This window comes from Propithecus coquereli, unplaced genomic scaffold (genome assembly GCF_000956105.1).
Source record: "Propithecus coquereli isolate 6110/MARCELLA unplaced genomic scaffold, Pcoq_1.0 Scaffold8203, whole genome shotgun sequence".
Classification (NCBI taxonomy): domain Eukaryota; kingdom Metazoa; phylum Chordata; class Mammalia; order Primates; family Indriidae; genus Propithecus; species Propithecus coquereli.
In genome coordinates, this window is record NW_012154401.1 from 1 (window position 1) to 5,610 (window position 5,610).

Below are 5,610 nucleotides of genomic sequence, written 5' to 3' on the forward strand. Positions count from 1 at the left end.
TTGAGCCCAGGAGGCTGAGGTTTCGTGTCTACAAAAAAAAAAAAATTAGCTGGGTGTAGTGGCATGTGCCTGTAGTCCTAGCTACTTGGGAGGCTAAGGCAGGAGGATTGTTTCAGCTTAGGAGTTCAAGGCTGCAGTGAGCTATGATCGCACCACTGCATTCCAGCCAGAGTGACAGTGACACCCTGCCACACAAAAAATAGTTTTGTATATTGTAAATAAAAAAAAAAAAAAAATCCAACCTATACATTTCCTTTGGACAAATTTGCCACTGAGCTAAGGAGAAAGTAGAGTGAATTTTTGGCCATATCTAAACATAGATAAAATATAGCTCTAGAGGGTGGGCATGGGTGACCCTGCCAAGATGAGAACTCAGGGGAGAAAGTCTAGGACCAGACACAGAAGTTTCCCTCATGAATATTCCTGGACTTGTCCAAGGAGGGGGTTGTTTCCTTTTGTTTAAGGTATAGTTCCCTAAGTGAGGCTGACTTTGTTTTATCCATCAGCTTTAGGCAGTGAGACCTTGGCATCACGGCAAGAATCCACGACAGATCACACAGACTCTGTGGTGAGAGCATGGGTGTGAATGGGTGAGGGCCCAGTGACCATGGGGCTCTGTAAATCTCAGGTCTCTACTGTATGTTCAGCAAGCCCCAAGACCCAGCCTTTGGTTATCCAGGGTGGTGAAAGAGAGCAATGGGATGTACACTCAAAATAGCATATTTGACTTGGAAGGTAGCTTTGTGCTTACAAATATAGTGAGCCTGAATTGAAAATGTACTTTAAAACACATAATAGTGTGCACCTCTATAGAGAGCTTTCTGGTTCCTCCATTCTACACTTTACCAAATTTCTCCCCTTACTCCTTTGCTGAGAGCTATATAATGCAAAGATCCAGTCTGTTACATTTGAATTCTCAGCTGCTTTTTTGGTGTCTTCCCTAAAGGAGGAAAGTAATTGTTTGGACTTAAAGTCTCTAGAACTTCTGTGATCTCTTCTCCAGGAAGATCAATTGTCATCTTAAAATCATAGAACACTAGATGTGGAAGCCTTCACCAGCCCCCACAGTCCGTTAGTCACCCCTTCTATGGCTACTACATTTTGCTCATAAGGTCTGTGCAGTAGCACAGAGCACATCGTAGTGGAATAATCTGGCTGTTCTGTGGACTGAGTTCCTCAAGGAAGTCCAAGCCCAGCATGTGTAGCAAATGCTCAATAAGTGACTGAGTGAATGGAAGGGTCATTAGTCATCATCTAATTCAACTCTCACGTGAAGATTTGTTTATTTCATTGTACTTTCTTCTTAGTTGCTGTTAGAAACTTTGCAAGATGAGCTGAAGCTTTTTAACGAAACAGCCAAAAAGCAGATGGAGGAGTTACAGGTGAGTCAAACATCACCCTGAGGCAAGATTACCATTTCCTACCACCACAGGTAGATTATGGAAGGGTCTTTATTTCCTACTTTTCTGTTTATTTTTAATAAACTATTTTGAAATAATTTTAGATTTACAGAAAATTTGCGAAATAATACAGAAAATTTAATTCCTCTTATAATAACATCCTGGTACATTTGTCAAAACTAAGAAACCAACATTGATGCATTACTATTACCTAAATTCTAAGACTTCATTTGGATTTTACCAGATTTTTCCACTAATTTTCTGTTTTGTTTTGTTTTTTTTTTTTTGAGACAGAGTCTCACTCTTTTCCCTGGGCTAGAGTAAGTGCTGTGGCGTCAGCCTAGCTCACAGCAACCTCAAACTCCTGGGCTCAAGTGATCCTTCTGCCTCAGCCTCCCGAGTAGCTGGGATTACAGGTATGCGCCACCATGCCCAGCTAATTTTTTTTCTATATATTTTTAGTTGTCTGATTAATTTCTTTCTATTTTTGGTAGAGACGGGGTCTCGCTCTTGCTCAGGCTGGTTTCGAACTCTTGAGCTCAAACAATCCGCCCGCCTCAGCCTCCCAGAGTGCTAGGATTACAGACGTGAGCCACCGCGCCCGGCCACCAGTAATTTTCTATTCCTGAGGATTCTTAGAAATGTTCACATCTCCAGGGCATGAGGCAATGTGCAACAAAGTAGATTGCTTAAAATTGAGAGTTGAGACCTATAGGAAATCCATGCTGTGGAAACTTGCTATCTCAAGAAGGAGACCTGTAGTAAGAAATGCAGATTCTGGCCAGGCGAGGTGGCTCATGCCTGTAATCCTAGCACTTTGGGAGGCCGAGGTGGGAGGATTGCTTGAGCTCAGGAGTTCGAGACCAGCCTGAGCAAGAGTGAGACTTCATCTCAACTAAAAATAGAAAAATTAGCCAGGCATGGTGGTCTACACCTGTAATCCCAGCTACTCGGGAGGCTGAGGCAGGAGGATCACTTGAGCCCAGGAGTTCGAGGTTGCAGTGAGCAATCATCACTCCACTGCACTCTACCCAGGGTGACAGAGTGAGACTCTGTCTCAAAAAAAAAAAAAAAGAAAAAATAGAATGTCTATTGGTATTCCTCAGTGGAATAGAAGCATAGTGTTCTGGTGTATGTATTGTCTTTCCTATGAGTCAAGAGTTTTTTTGTATGTGTTTTTTTCTTTTGGAATGTCTTTCAATACAGGCCTTAAAGGTAAAGTTGAAGATGAAAGAGGAAGAAAGGCTCCGATTCCTAGAACAGCAAACCTTATGTAACAGTCAAGTAAATGATTTTGCAACAGCCATTGAGGAAATGGAGCAGCTATTAGAAATGTAATAAAAAGCAAGTGGCCAGATGGCTCCCTCTGGGGGATAAACTCTTAGAGGAAGCCACTTAGGACATCTTCTTGGCCATGATCTTCTGGGACTCACCACCTCCAAAATGAAAACAATTTCTGCAGTAGGATTAAGGACAGTTTATGCTGGAATGGCGGTTCCTCCTTTAAGCAAGTTTTCCCAACCTTCAGGTTTGTCAGCCCTCCTGAGCCACATGTCGATAATTGGGGCCTACAAGTGTGTGACTTAGAAGCTTGGATTGACCTCCTGGGCAACCGCTTGATGCTAGCTAGCACACTATTAGAATTGGGGGAATAAACCAGTCACAACCAGAGCATCTAAAATGTCACATTCCAATTTTAGGGAAGAAACCTTAATTACAGGTGCTCTATGGGAGACATCATTAAGGAGCCATGTTGTCCCCTTCTAACTTGGAGCACTTTCTGTCCCATTCTGGTTGGGCTTCTGTACCTCATTATTAATTTATGAACTTAAAGTTGTTTGAAATGTTTTTGGCTTAATGGGTAAAGGTGTAGATAGTAATAACATGTACTTGAAACAATATACCTTGGAGCTTTTAATGTAAGTCACTTCTGGTTTTTTTTTTTTTTAAAGTGCTACATTTAAAATAAATATTTCTATAAATGTTCTGACTGTAACATTGAAGAATGAAAATAGCCTTTTAACCTAAATATGTCAACTGATTATTATTGACTAATCCAGTTAACAAGTTCAAGATATTCTGACAGCCCCAAATATTTTTCTTCTACTCATTAAATCCCTATGAGTAGCCCCCTTGTCTTCCAGGAGCATTGACTAATCTCCTGAGGGTGTTCCCCATTTGTAGCAGTAGGTACCAGACTCCACTCCCCAAGTGTGTGGTCACACGCTGCGTTTGTTCTTCCTGTACTCCTAAGCATGGTGATGTGCCTTCTCTATGCTTTGCACAGCCAGTCCTGGGCCTGGTCCCATAGATCCTTTAGTCCATAGCAGGCCTCCCCCTGGTTTACCAAAGGCATGGCCAAATTTTATTTCCTAGTCAAACCAGGCTGCCTTTGGCTTTGGCCATCTCCCATTCTTTCTGCATCTCCTAACTTCTTCACCAAACACCCCTACACTCCACCCTTGAGTATCTTTAAGGCTGCCCAGAGCCTCCCAGTGAAGCCAAGTAACACTTCCACCCTAGCTTAAAGGACCAAAGTTGTTTGCCCTCACACACATTTCACGAAGTTGATTATGTCTCAAATATTTTGAGCCTACTCACTAAAAACTGGTTTATGGCAAATGATTTCTCTCAACCTAAGTTGTTAGCAATAAAATAGAGATAATACCTGTTTTGCTGGGTTGCTGTAAAAGAATTATGTCTAGCACCTAATCCAGTGCCTGGTAAAAAGTACTCAAATCCTGGTGGTGATATTATTAAAGTTCAAAACTTACCTTGGCAGAATATTCTCTTCATAATTTTGCCCCCGTTTTCTCCAGCGTCCCCGCTCTCTCCCCCAACCCCAGAACATAGTGCCTTGATCTTACCATGCCTTTGCAGGCCTCAGATAAGCAACTTCCCTTAGAGCTGGGAACTCTCAACTTAGACTCTTAAGGCAAATTAAACCATCTTAAAACACAAAACAAAGCCAAAAAAACCCCCACCCTCATCCCCTCCAGCTACCACCTATCCTGTATTCACAGCCAAATTTTTTTTTTATTATTTCTTTTTTTATATATATATATATGTTTCATCAGACAGAAAAGAAATATTGGCCAGACTTAACAGCATTCAATTCAAGGCCAAATAAACCAGCCTACAAAGGCCAGAAGCTCAATAAAATTAACATTAAAGCTGACAACCTTGGGTAGCCTCCTTAGGAATTCTATCAGCTGTCCCATCTGAGTCAATAGCCCAATAGCCTTGATAAAAATGGTTTGCTATGGAGAAAGTATTCTACATTCTGTTCACTGGTCTTTGAAGGAGAATTAAAATATACGGACATTTCGTCTACCCCGAATCCACACCTATATTTTAAAAGTAAAATGTTCTTTCCAAGACTACATAAATTACAGTTGTTTTCTGGATGCTGTCCCTGTTCCTAATTCTTCCCTAGTAACTGTTCTAATGTGGCACCTTGTTATAAACTTTGTCTCTTTCCTCACCAATAGAAACTTCAGCTTTCAAGGGCGCGCTATTAATTTTCTTGGAATAGTAAGGAGTGAGCAATCTTCCTGGGATTGTTTTAGGCATGTGTGAGAACTGCTGATGGAGAAAACATGCACTTGTCTTTCTCCTGAGCACGGCAGAGACGCTGATACTCTGTCTTCAAAGATTGTTCAGACTGCCTGGGCGTCGGGTGGGGGCACTGGATGGTGAGGGGGGTGAACTCATCCGCAGCCCGCTTGTCAACATCATGCCTTCAGAAACTATTCCTGAAGGGAATGAAGGAGGCCCTGTTCTGACACAAAGCACCCATCCCCTAAACATTTAAGATCTACTACTCCAAAGTGGTGAAGACCTTTCCTGGGAGGCTACACTCAAAAGTTAAAATCCCTCCGGTTTTACTAAATCAGTCTTTACTACCCTATGACGCCTCTGAAAACGTTCTAGTAAGTCCCCCCCCCTTCCAAACACTCCCGCCATCCTTGCCTCCAGGGCAGACGAAATGCTCCAGTCCATTGTCACATCTCCAATCTCACACTAAACTAACTCGCAGCAGAAAGAAACAAACGACCCTCGCAGGGCGCCACAGCTGCTGAGCAGCAGGTAACTCTATTGCCCCCAGGAAAACCCGACACACGTGTGCGGCCCTTTATTCTGGCGTTTCTGGACGCGCACTCGCCTCTACCAGGCGCGCACACACGCACATACTTGGGCGCTACACACA

The 5,610-nt window shown here is 42.6% G+C and overlaps 1 long non-coding RNA gene across 1 annotated transcript; it reads left to right on the forward strand.

The window, feature by feature from the left end:
• The first annotated feature begins 503 nt into the window (after positions 1–503).
• Positions 504–2,947, forward strand: LOC105825774. The gene is made up of 3 exons (XR_001138279.1): positions 504–568; positions 1,308–1,382; positions 2,607–2,947. It is a non-coding gene; the product is annotated as an uncharacterized LOC105825774 (long non-coding RNA).
• Positions 2,948–5,610: the final 2,663 nt, after the last annotated feature.